This window comes from Engraulis encrasicolus, chromosome 2 (genome assembly GCF_034702125.1).
Source record: "Engraulis encrasicolus isolate BLACKSEA-1 chromosome 2, IST_EnEncr_1.0, whole genome shotgun sequence".
Lineage (NCBI taxonomy): Eukaryota > Metazoa > Chordata > Actinopteri > Clupeiformes > Engraulidae > Engraulis > Engraulis encrasicolus.
Genome location: NC_085858.1, coordinates 58484051 through 58498252, shown reverse-complemented (window position 1 = coordinate 58498252; position 14202 = coordinate 58484051).

Below are 14202 nucleotides of genomic sequence, written 5' to 3'. Positions count from 1 at the left end.
TACTGTACTGTACTCATAGTAAAGATGTACTGTACTGTACTCATAGTAAAGATGTACTGTACTGTACTCATAGTAAAGATGTACTGTACTGTACTCATAGTAAAGATGTACTGTACTGTACTCATAGTAAAGATGTACTGTACTGTACTGTACTCATAGTAAAGATGTACTGTACTGTACTCATAGTAAAGATGTACTGTACTGTACTGTACTCATAGTAAAGATGTACTGTACTGTACTCATAGTAAAGATGTACTGTACTGTACTGTACTCATAGTAAAGATGTACTGTACTGTACTCATAGTAAAGATGTACTGTACTGTACTGTACTCATAGTAAAGATGTACTGTACTGTACTGTACTCATAGTAAAGATGTACTATACTATACTCATAGTAAAGATGTACTGTACTGTACTCATAGTAAAGATGTACTATACTGTACTCATAGTAAAGATGTACTGTACTGTACTGTACTCATAGTAAAGATGTACTGTACTGTACTCATAGTAAAGATGTACTGTACTGTACTCATAGTAAAGATGTACTGTACTGTACTGTACTCATAGTAAAGATGTACTATACTGTACTCATAGTAAAGATGTACTATACTGTACTGTACTCATAGTAAAGATGTACTATACTGTACTCATAGTAAAGATGTACTATACTGTACTGTACTCATAGTAAAGATGTACTATACTGTACTGTACTCATAGTAAAGATGTACTATACTGTACTCATAGTAAAGATGTACTGTACTGTACTGTACTCATAGTAAAGATGTACTATACTGTACTCATAGTAAAGATGTACTATACTGTACTCATAGTAAAGATGTACTATACTGTACTGTACTCATAGTAAAGATGTACTGTACTGTACTGTACTCATAGTAAAGATGTACTATACTGTACTCATAGTAAAGATGTACTATACTGTACTCATAGTAAAGATGTACTATACTGTACTGTACTCATAGTAAAGATGTACTGTACTGTACTGTACTCATAGTAAAGATGTACTGTACTGTACTCATAGTAAAGATGTACTGTACTGTACTGTACTCATAGTAAAGATGTACTATACTGTACTGTACTGTACTCATAGTAAAGATGTACTGTACTGTACTCATAGTAAAGATGTACTGTACTGTACTCATAGTAAAGATGTACTGTACTGTACTGTACTCATAGTAAAGATGTACTGTACTGTACTCATAGTAAAGATGTACTGTACTGTACTCATAGTAAAGATGTACTGTACTGTACTGTACTCATAGTAAAGATGTACTGTACTGTACTGTACTCATAGTAAAGATGTACTGTACTGTACTCATAGTAAAGATGTACTGTACTGTACTCATAGTAAAGATGTACTATACTGTACTCATAGTAAAGATGTACTGTACTGTACTCATAGTAAAGATGTACTATACTGTACTGTACTCATAGTAAAGATGTACTGTACTGTACTCATAGTAAAGATGTACTGTACTGTACTGTACTCATAGTAAAGATGTACTGTACTGTACTGTACTCATAGTAAAGATGTACTGTACTGTACTGTACTCATAGTAAAGATGTACTGTACTGTACTCATAGTAAAGATGTACTGTACTGTACTCATAGTAAAGATGTACTATACTGTACTCATAGTAAAGATGTACTGTACTGTACTCATAGTAAAGATGTACTATACTGTACTGTACTCATAGTAAAGATGTACTGTACTGTACTGTACTCATAGTAAAGATGTACTGTACTGTACTGTACTCATAGTAAAGATGTACTGTACTGTACTGTACTCATAGTAAAGATGTACTGTACTGTACTGTACTCATAGTAAAGATGTACTGTACTGTACTCATAGTAAAGATGTACTGTACTGTACTGTACTCATAGTAAAGATGTACTGTACTGTACTGTACTGTACTCATAGTAAAGATGTACTGTACTGTACTCATAGTAAAGATGTACTGTACTGTACTGTACTCATAGTAAAGATGTACTGTACTGTACTCATAGTAAAGATGTACTATACTGTACTCATAGTAAAGATGTACTGTACTGTACTGTACTCATAGTAAAGATGTACTGTACTGTACTCATAGTAAAGATGTACTATACTGTACTCATAGTAAAGATGTACTATACTGTACTGTACTCATAGTAAAGATGTACTGTACTGTACTGTACTCATAGTAAAGATGTACTGTACTGTACTGTACTCATAGTAAAGATGTACTATACTATACTGTACTCATAGTAAAGATGTACTGTACTGTACTCATAGTAAAGATGTACTATACTGTACTCATAGTAAAGATGTACTGTACTGTACTGTACTCATAGTAAAGATGTACTGTACTGTACTCATAGTAAAGATGTACTGTACTGTACTGTACTCATAGTAAAGATGTACTGTACTGTACTGTACTCATAGTAAAGATGTACTGTACTGTACTCATAGTAAAGATGTACTATACTGTACTCATAGTAAAGATGTACTGTACTGTACTGTACTCATAGTAAAGATGTACTGTACTGTACTCATAGTAAAGATGTACTGTACTGTACTGTACTCATAGTAAAGATGTACTATACTGTACTGTACTCATAGTAAAGATGTACTGTACTGTACTCATAGTAAAGATGTACTGTACTGTACTATACTCATAGTAAAGATGTACTGTACTGTACTGTACTCATAGTAAAGATGTACTGTACTGTACTCATAGTAAAGATGTACTGTACTGTACTGTACTCATAGTAAAGATGTACTGTACTGTACTGTACTCATAGTAAAGATGTACTATACTGTACTCATAGTAAAGATGTACTGTACTGTACTGTACTCATAGTAAAGATGTACTGTACTGTACTGTACTCATAGTAAAGATGTACTGTACTGTACTGTACTCATAGTAAAGATGTACTGTACTGTACTGTACTCATAGTAAAGATGTACTGTACTGTACTGTACTCATAGTAAAGATGTACTGTACTGTACTCATAGTAAAGATGTACTGTACTGTACTGTACTCATAGTAAAGATGTACTGTACTGTACTCATAGTAAAGATGTACTATACTGTACTGTACTCATAGTAAAGATGTACTATACTGTACTCATAGTAAAGATGTACTGTACTGTACTGTACTCATAGTAAAGATGTACTATACTGTACTGTACTCATAGTAAAGATGTACTGTACTGTACTGTACTCATAGTAAAGATGTACTGTACTGTACTCATAGTAAAGATGTACTGTACTGTACTCATAGTAAAGATGTACTATACTATACTGTACTCATAGTAAAGATGTACTATACTGTACTCATAGTAAAGATGTACTGTACTGTACTGTACTCATAGTAAAGATGTACTATACTGTACTGTACTCATAGTAAAGATGTACTGTACTGTACTGTACTCATAGTAAAGATGTACTGTACTGTACTCATAGTAAAGATGTACTGTACTGTACTGTACTCATAGTAAAGATGTACTGTACTATACTGTACTCATAGTAAAGATGTACTGTACTGTACTGTACTCATAGTAAAGATGTACTATACTGTACTGTACTCATAGTAAAGATGTACTATACTGTACTCATAGTAAAGATGTACTGTACTATACTGTACTCATAGTAAAGATGTACTATACTGTACTCATAGTAAAGATGTACTATACTGTACTGTACTCATAGTAAAGATGTACTATACTATACTGTACTCATAGTAAAGATGTACTATACTGTACTCATAGTAAAGATGTACTATACTATACTGTACTCATAGTAAAGATGTACTATACTGTACTCATAGTAAAGATGTACTGTACTGTACTCATAGTAAAGATGTACTGTACTGTACTGTACTCATAGTAAAGATGTACTGTACTGTACTGTACTCATAGTAAAGATGTACTGTACTGTACTGTACTCATAGTAAAGATGTACTGTACTGTACTCATAGTAAAGATGTACTGTACTGTACTGTACTCATAGTAAAGATGTACTGTACTGTACTGTACTCATAGTAAAGATGTACTATACTGTACTGTACTCATAGTAAAGATGTACTGTACTGTACTCATAGTAAAGATGTACTGTACTGTACTGTACTCATAGTAAAGATGTACTGTACTGTACTGTACTCATAGTAAAGATGTACTGTACTGTACTGTACTCATAGTAAAGATGTACTATACTGTACTCATAGTAAAGATGTACTGTACTGTACTCATAGTAAAGATGTACTATACTGTACTCATAGTAAAGATGTACTGTACTGTACTCATAGTAAAGATGTACTGTACTGTACTCATAGTAAAGATGTACTGTACTGTACTGTACTCATAGTAAAGATGTACTGTACTGTACTCATAGTAAAGATGTACTGTACTGTACTCATAGTAAAGATGTACTGTACTATACTCATAGTAAAGATGTACTGTACTGTACTGTACTCATAGTAAAGATGTACTGTACTGTACTGTACTCATAGTAAAGATGTACTGTACTGTACTCATAGTAAAGATGTACTGTACTGTACTGTACTCATAGTAAAGATGTACTGTACTGTACTCATAGTAAAGATGTACTGTACTGTACTCATAGTAAAGATGTACTGTACTGTACTGTACTCATAGTAAAGATGTACTATACTGTACTGTACTCATAGTAAAGATGTACTATACTGTACTCATAGTAAAGATGTACTGTACTGTACTCATAGTAAAGATGTACTGTACTGTACTCATAGTAAAGATGTACTGTACTGTACTGTACTCATAGTAAAGATGTACTGTACTGTACTGTACTCATAGTAAAGATGTACTGTACTATACTGTACTCATAGTAAAGATGTACTATACTGTACTCATAGTAAAGATGTACTGTACTGTACTGTACTCATAGTAAAGATGTACTGTACTATACTGTACTCATAGTAAAGATGTACTGTACTGTACTGTACTCATAGTAAAGATGTACTATACTATACTGTACTCATAGTAAAGATGTACTGTACTGTACTCATAGTAAAGATGTACTATACTGTACTGTACTCATAGTAAAGATGTACTGTACTGTACTGTACTCATAGTAAAGATGTACTGTACTGTACTGTACTCATAGTAAAGATGTACTGTACTGTACTGTACTCATAGTAAAGATGTACTATACTGTACTGTACTCATAGTAAAGATGTACTATACTATACTCATAGTAAAGATGTACTGTACTGTACTCATAGTAAAGATGTACTGTACTGTACTGTACTCATAGTAAAGATGTACTGTACTGTACTGTACTCATAGTAAAGATGTACTGTACTGTACTCATAGTAAAGATGTACTATACTGTACTGTACTCATAGTAAAGATGTACTGTACTGTACTGTACTCATAGTAAAGATGTACTATACTATACTGTACTCATAGTAAAGATGTACTATACTGTACTCATAGTAAAGATGTACTGTACTGTACTGTACTCATAGTAAAGATGTACTGTACTGTACTGTACTCATAGTAAAGATGTACTGTACTGTACTCATAGTAAAGATGTACTGTACTGTACTCATAGTAAAGATGTACTATACTGTACTGTACTCATAGTAAAGATGTACTGTACTGTACTGTACTCATAGTAAAGATGTACTGTACTGTACTCATAGTAAAGATGTACTGTACTATACTGTACTCATAGTAAAGATGTACTATACTGTACTCATAGTAAAGATGTACTGTACTGTACTCATAGTAAAGATGTACTATACTGTACTGTACTCATAGTAAAGATGTACTGTACTGTACTGTACTCATAGTAAAGATGTACTGTACTGTACTGTACTCATAGTAAAGATGTACTGTACTGTACTGTACTCATAGTAAAGATGTACTGTACTGTACTGTACTCATAGTAAAGATGTACTGTACTGTACTCATAGTAAAGATGTACTGTACTGTACTCATAGTAAAGATGTACTGTACTGTACTGTACTCATAGTAAAGATGTACTGTACTGTACTCATAGTAAAGATGTACTATACTGTACTGTACTCATAGTAAAGATGTACTGTACTGTACTGTACTCATAGTAAAGATGTACTGTACTGTACTCATAGTAAAGATGTACTGTACTGTACTGTACTCATAGTAAAGATGTACTGTACTGTACTCATAGTAAAGATGTACTGTACTGTACTCATAGTAAAGATGTACTGTACTGTACTCATAGTAAAGATGTACTGTACTGTACTCATAGTAAAGATGTACTGTACTGTACTGTACTCATAGTAAAGATGTACTATACTGTACTCATAGTAAAGATGTACTATACTGTACTCATAGTAAAGATGTACTGTACTGTACTGTACTCATAGTAAAGATGTACTGTACTGTACTCATAGTAAAGATGTACTGTACTGTACTGTACTCATAGTAAAGATGTACTATACTGTACTCATAGTAAAGATGTACTGTACTATACTGTACTCATAGTAAAGATGTACTGTACTGTACTCATAGTAAAGATGTACTGTACTGTACTGTACTCATAGTAAAGATGTACTGTACTGTACTGTACTCATAGTAAAGATGTACTGTACTGTACTGTACTCATAGTAAAGATGTACTGTACTGTACTGTACTCATAGTAAAGATGTACTGTACTGTACTGTACTCATAGTAAAGATGTACTGTACTATACTGTACTCATAGTAAAGATGTACTGTACTGTACTCATAGTAAAGATGTACTGTACTGTACTCATAGTAAAGATGTACTGTACTGTACTCATAGTAAAGATGTACTATACTGTACTGTACTCATAGTAAAGATGTACTATACTGTACTGTACTCATAGTAAAGATGTACTATACTGTACTCATAGTAAAGATGTACTGTACTGTACTCATAGTAAAGATGTACTGTACTGTACTCATAGTAAAGATGTACTGTACTGTACTGTACTCATAGTAAAGATGTACTGTACTGTACTGTACTCATAGTAAAGATGTACTGTACTGTACTGTACTCATAGTAAAGATGTACTGTACTGTACTCATAGTAAAGATGTACTGTACTGTACTGTACTCATAGTAAAGATGTACTGTACTGTACTCATAGTAAAGATGTACTGTACTGTACTCATAGTAAAGATGTACTGTACTATACTGTACTCATAGTAAAGATGTACTGTACTATACTGTACTCATAGTAAAGATGTACTATACTATACTGTACTCATAGTAAAGATGTACTGTACTATACTGTACTCATAGTAAAGATGTACTATACTGTACTGTACTCATAGTAAAGATGTACTGTACTATACTGTACTCATAGTAAAGATGTACTGTACTGTACTGTACTCATAGTAAAGATGTACTGTACTGTACTGTACTCATAGTAAAGATGTACTGTACTGTACTCATAGTAAAGATGTACTATACTGTACTCATAGTAAAGATGTACTGTACTGTACTCATAGTAAAGATGTACTGTACTGTACTCATAGTAAAGATGTACTGTACTGTACTCATAGTAAAGATGTACTATACTGTACTGTACTCATAGTAAAGATGTACTGTACTGTACTCATAGTAAAGATGTACTGTACTGTACTGTACTCATAGTAAAGATGTACTGTACTGTACTGTACTCATAGTAAAGATGTACTGTACTGTACTCATAGTAAAGATGTACTGTACTGTACTGTACTCATAGTAAAGATGTACTATACTGTACTGTACTCATAGTAAAGATGTACTGTACTGTACTGTACTCATAGTAAAGATGTACTATACTGTACTGTACTCATAGTAAAGATGTACTGTACTGTACTGTACTCATAGTAAAGATGTACTGTACTGTACTGTACTCATAGTAAAGATGTACTGTACTGTACTGTACTCATAGTAAAGATGTACTGTACTGTACTCATAGTAAAGATGTACTGTACTGTACTCATAGTAAAGATGTACTGTACTGTACTGTACTCATAGTAAAGATGTACTATACTGTACTGTACTCATAGTAAAGATGTACTGTACTGTACTGTACTCATAGTAAAGATGTACTGTACTGTACTGTACTCATAGTAAAGATGTACTGTACTGTACTGTACTCATAGTAAAGATGTACTGTACTGTACTGTACTCATAGTAAAGATGTACTATACTGTACTGTACTCATAGTAAAGATGTACTGTACTGTACTCATAGTAAAGATGTACTATACTGTACTGTACTCATAGTAAAGATGTACTGTACTGTACTCATAGTAAAGATGTACTGTACTGTACTCATAGTAAAGATGTACTATACTGTACTGTACTCATAGTAAAGATGTACTGTACTGTACTGTACTCATAGTAAAGATGTACTATACTGTACTCATAGTAAAGATGTACTGTACTGTACTCATAGTAAAGATGTACTATACTGTACTCATAGTAAAGATGTACTGTACTGTACTGTACTGTATGGTACAATACAATAATATACAATACTGTATGTATTGTACTCTACTGTATGTACGGTTAACCCCCAGAATCAGAATTAGCACATTTACATTGTATACCATTTCTGGGGAGAACGCGTGAATGATAAATAATGAGCTTATTCTCTATATCTGGTGCCAGAGATGTGGGAAATCCTCACTATGGGATTCACACAGTAGCTGAAGATGGCAAACATGTATGTATAATATAATATGATATAATATAATATAATATAATATAATATACAATAATATAATATAATATAATATAATATAATATAATAGGCCTATGATATAATATAACATAACATAATATAATATAATATAATATAATATAATATAATATAATATAATATAATATAATATAATATAATATAATATAATATAATATAATATAATATAATGTAATATCATGTAATGTAATGTAATGTAATGTAATGTAATATAATGTAATGTAATATGGCCTATAACAAGAACTGTAGAAAATTGACACTGGTCCATGTGTGTGTGTTTGTAATTGTTTTCCTGGACTCAAACCTGGAGTCAATACTTTGAGATGCTCTATGGACGGAAAAATAAGGAAAAAGAAAAATAAGGCACTCTAGTCTATCAAAATTAAAAAGCCTTTATTTCATGGCTTGGTGACAGAAACCCGTTTCATTTTAATAGAGGAAAGTGTCTTGGTGTTTTTCTTTTTTCGAGTAGTTGAGCTGTGTTGGTATTAGTCTTCCCTGGGGGGTGAATACTTGAGATTCATTGTGATTTACCCCCCACTCCCAGAAGGGCAGGCAGAGCAGACACATACACACACACACACATACACACACACACACACACACACACACACACACACACACACACACGCACGCACGCACGCACGCACGCACGCACGCACACACACACACACACACTCACACACACTCTCTCACACACACACACACACACACACACACACACACACACACACACACACACACACACACACACACACACACACACACACACACCCCTCTAGTCGCTCCAGTCCGGTCGGTCCGGTTTGGCGAGCAGGAAGGCTGCAAGTCCGGTTCCGGCTTGTTGTGTTGCCAGATACAGTAGCAAGTGAAGAGCTCTTTTCCAAAACGCTATATCCACCATTTTTGACTTTTTGCATTTTAATATTGGAATTGACTGATAAGTAGTCCTATCTTGCCATTCAAATGTTTTGAGAACATGCTTTTTTAACCTCTATAAAATGTATTTTGTTGTGCAATTCAATGGAATGCCCAATACAAAAATGTCAATTTTCCCAACATTCTTTAAAATGGATATATCTCATTTCGGAAAAGAGCTCTTCAACTCTGCTATGCATTAGCATGAGCTCAATCGTCTGAATTGAGATGTGCGTAGAGACGTGTAATGTTTATTGATCGTCTGTGAAAAATACAAATTACAATATATATACTTTTTAAAAATTGAGCTTTTATTGTCCCTTTCTTCATATGCACAGGTCATACAAGGGAAATGAAATGACGTTTTCTCTCTATCCCATGCCAGGACATAGACATATACAAAACTGACATTTGGGTCATTCCATGTCAATTCACACGCCTTCCCCACATGACCCTCTCCGATTTGCCCGATATCTCACATACAGGTACCTTTTAATGTCAATTGAAAGAATACCAAGTATTAGCACCCTAGGTCTAATGGTTGTGGAGATGAAGCCCTCCAAAGTGTGGGTGCCACACCCACTTTTCAAGCCTGTGAATTGCATTCAAAATTTACAAGGAGATTTTGACATCTCTAGTTTTAGTTTGAAGGAAGATACAGGTCTAAAAATCACCATGGCCCCTCATTATGACCCTGTCTACCCATTGAGAGTAAATAGAATGGAGGCCAAAATTCTATTTCATTGTTGAAGCCAAGTTGGAGCCAAGGTTGGACCCAAAAAGACCAAAAAATGGCCAAATCCCATTCATTCCTATGAGAGACATAAAACCCTGTATCTCCCTTAAATGCCACTCCAGGGGGATCATTTTTCGCTCAACTAGTAGGTCCCCTTGCTCTCCAACTTACCAGGGTGGTGATTTTTTGTGGTGATGTTTTATTTTAGAGAGATATTAAAAGTTAAATTGACCAATGAGCATCGGAACATGGTTCGATTGACAGTTAGAAGTCTTGTTGTTGTCCAATCAGCACCTGCGTTTGGCGTTGCTAAGGTGGAATGTAAGTTGGAATGTTCCCAAATCTGGCTTCAAAGCGTTGAATGGCAAATAGCGTTGATTTGGCGTCCATTCTATTTACTGTCAATGTGTCTACCAGATTATGTACTTACAAATAGCATGCCTTGATTTTTTTTGGCTATATTAAGCCTTAAAAATTGAATTTGTGAAAAGCGTGATGAAGAGTCTTGCCATTTTGGGGTTCCAGATCTTGGAAACCATGTATGCTTTGGGAGTTATAATTGATTTTCCATCATATTTGGGAACTGAACAGTGTATTCCAAAAAATGTAGGGCACTCAGACTTTTAATGATGGAATAGGAGGGACTCAAAAACAGCTTTTGGACTAAATGACCTTACGGTACCCTCTACTTCAGGCCTCAAATTAACCATGTGGGCACTTGATGACTGGAACGCCCTTTTAACCCCATGTACAGTAGCACTGTATCAAACATTCAAGCTCGGAAAAACGTTGTTTTTCAAGGTTCTTCATATTATTCTTGGCCTTCAAAGTATATGTTTTTGTCTATGTCTTATCACAGTGTCTGGTTTGTCTGCTGCCATCTGCTGGTCAAAAAACGCAACAACAGTGTAATGTAAGAAAACAAAAGGGGCTGGAAAATCTTGCCCATAATTTACCAATAAAGTAGCCTAGAAATCTAGACGCCCCTAGGGGTTAAGCTCGCTAGGCTACCAATAAAGCACTTTAATTCTACAGTATATTGCTTTATATTAATTATGATTTTAACTAGCATTATGCAGAATGCTCAATCATGATTACATTTCTACCAGGACACCCCCACCCCCATGTCTGGTAGAAATGTAGTGCAGGGTGAGGCCATCTTGGGACTGGCATCATTATTGCGCATTAAGCAGTCATACTTAGGAAATTATTTAAACTATAAATATTCATCATGCTTGTTAAAATCATAATTAGTATATAGCAATATACTGTATAATAATTACAGTGCTTTATTGGTAAATTATGGGCAAGATTTTCCATCCCCTTTTGTTTTCTTACATTACACTGTTGTTACTTTTTTAGACCAGCAGATGGCAGCAGACAAAACAGACACTGTGATAAGATATAGAGAAAAACATATACTTTGAAGGCCAAGATTAATATGAAGAACTTTGAAAAACAAAGTTTTTCCAAGCTTGAATGTTTGATACAGTACTACTGTACATGGGGTTAAAAGGGCGTTCCAGTCATCAAGTGCCCACATGGTTAATTTGAGGCCTGAAGTAGAGGGTACCGTAAGGTCATTTTTTCCCAAAGCTGTTTTTGAGTCCCTCCTATTCCATCATTAAAAGTCTGAGCGCCCTACATTTTTTTGAATACACTGTACAGTTCCCAAATATGATGGAAAATCAATTATAACTCCCAAAGCATACATTGTTTCCAAGATCTGGAACCCCAAAATGGCAAGACTCTTCAGCACGCGTTTCACTAATTCAATTTTTAAGGCTTAATTTAGCCAAAAATAATCAAGGCATGCCATTTGTAAGTACATAATCTGGTAGACAGGGTCATATTGAGGGGCCATGGTGATTTTTAGGCCTGTATCTTCCTTCAAACTAAAACCAGAGGTATCAAAATCTGCTTGAAAATTTTGTATGCAATTCACAGGCTTGAAAAGTTGGCATGGCACCCCAACTTTGGAGGGCTTCATCTCTGCAACTGTTGGACGTAGGGTGCTAATACTTGGTATTCTTTCAATTGACATCAAAAGGTACCTGTATGTGAGATATCGGGTTAATCGGAGAGAGTCACCTGGGGAGATTGTAGGGAATCATGTGAATTGACATGGAATGACCCATTTTACAGACTGACATAAAGTGCAAGACATGAAAGGGAACAGTGATGGACTGGTAACAAGTGGGCAGTAATAAATACAGTGCAAATTAACATTTAACATTCAACATTCAACATTTAACATTGAACATGTAAACAGAAGATAAGATAAATATAGAATGTAGACATTACAATAATAGAAATAATAACAGTGACAGCAGCAATTCTGAGCTCAATTGTGATGGTGCAGTGCTGCTAAGCGCTGAGCACTTTGCCATTTCAATGCATTCTGGTTAGAATTTATTTATTTGGGGGGGGGCTTTATTATTGCAGGACCGTGTGAGAGTAGACAGGAAATGATTGGGAGAGGGAGATGGGGTAAGGTCGGGAAATGACCCCGGCCGGACTCGAACCCGGTTCCCCGTGGGCAATGCAAACCCAAATGTGGGGGGCTTAGCATGCTGCGCCACAGCGCCCCCCCTGACCTCATCATAAGCCTGCCTACACCCCCTGACCTCATCATAAACACCCCACCGCCCCCTGACCTCATCATAAACACCCCACCGCCCCCTGACCTCATCATAAACATGCCAACGCCCCCTGACCTCATCATAAGCCTCCCAACGCCCCATTGACCTCATCAGCATGATATTAAACATTATGAAAACAGCACAGTCTAATGATAATACCTTTCCGTATACTATCATTGAAATTAACTGAACTGAAAGCCCAACTGGAGAACTCCAACTGGCATTGTCATTGTGACACAGCATTCCACAGCACACAAGTGCACACGGCATACAACAAAATTGCATTAACCCTATCCAGACCGGGCTTTTTTGGCATTCCTGGGACCGCGGGGGGGGGCTCAATTTGACCACCCCCACCCCCCCCCCCCCCCCCCCTCATAACTTAGGAACCGAATGGCGTATGACCACCAAACTTGGAAGGGATGATCTTCAGCCAAAGATCTATGAATGGCATCAGTTTGGTGTCATTATGGGATATTATGACATCATTATGACATCATTTCCTGATTTTATTGCCCAAAATGTCACCTTAATGTATTTTCCATCTAACTTGGGTAATGCACATCAATTTTGGTTATTATGTGCTTCAGACCACTTCAAATGTTCACAAGGGTGTCTGATGCTAATGAAAATGTAAAAAAATATGAAAAGTGATGATGATGAGACTTAGATCAGTGATTTTTGGTCAGGCGTACCTGTCAGAAAACCGTTGCCATGGCAATGACAAAAATGATAAACCTAACCTTTGAGTATCACACTGTAGCCAACTTAATGTTAGGAAAAGTCACAAAGTTTTGTAGTCATAGCTTTAGTCATTCAGGAGTTATACGTCATCAAAGTTGGTGCGGGCCCCCCCCCCCGGTCTGGATAGGGTTAATGCCTCATCTGTGCCAGGGGGCAGCCCCCAATGGCGCCCGAAAGGGAGCAGTGCGGCCGGATGGTACATGCTCAGGGAGGGTACCTCAGTCATGGAGAAGGATGGGGGAAGAACACTGGTGTGTGTGCCTGCCCCTTACTGCCCAAGACAAAACAAGAGGAGAAAAATAAACTTATTTATATAAAGAAATAAAGAATGCATGGAATTCTGGCCAACCTGGCAACCACAGCCCTGAGTCCTCTCCACTCCTGCCGGTAAACCACGCCCCCCGTCTCACCTGTCGGG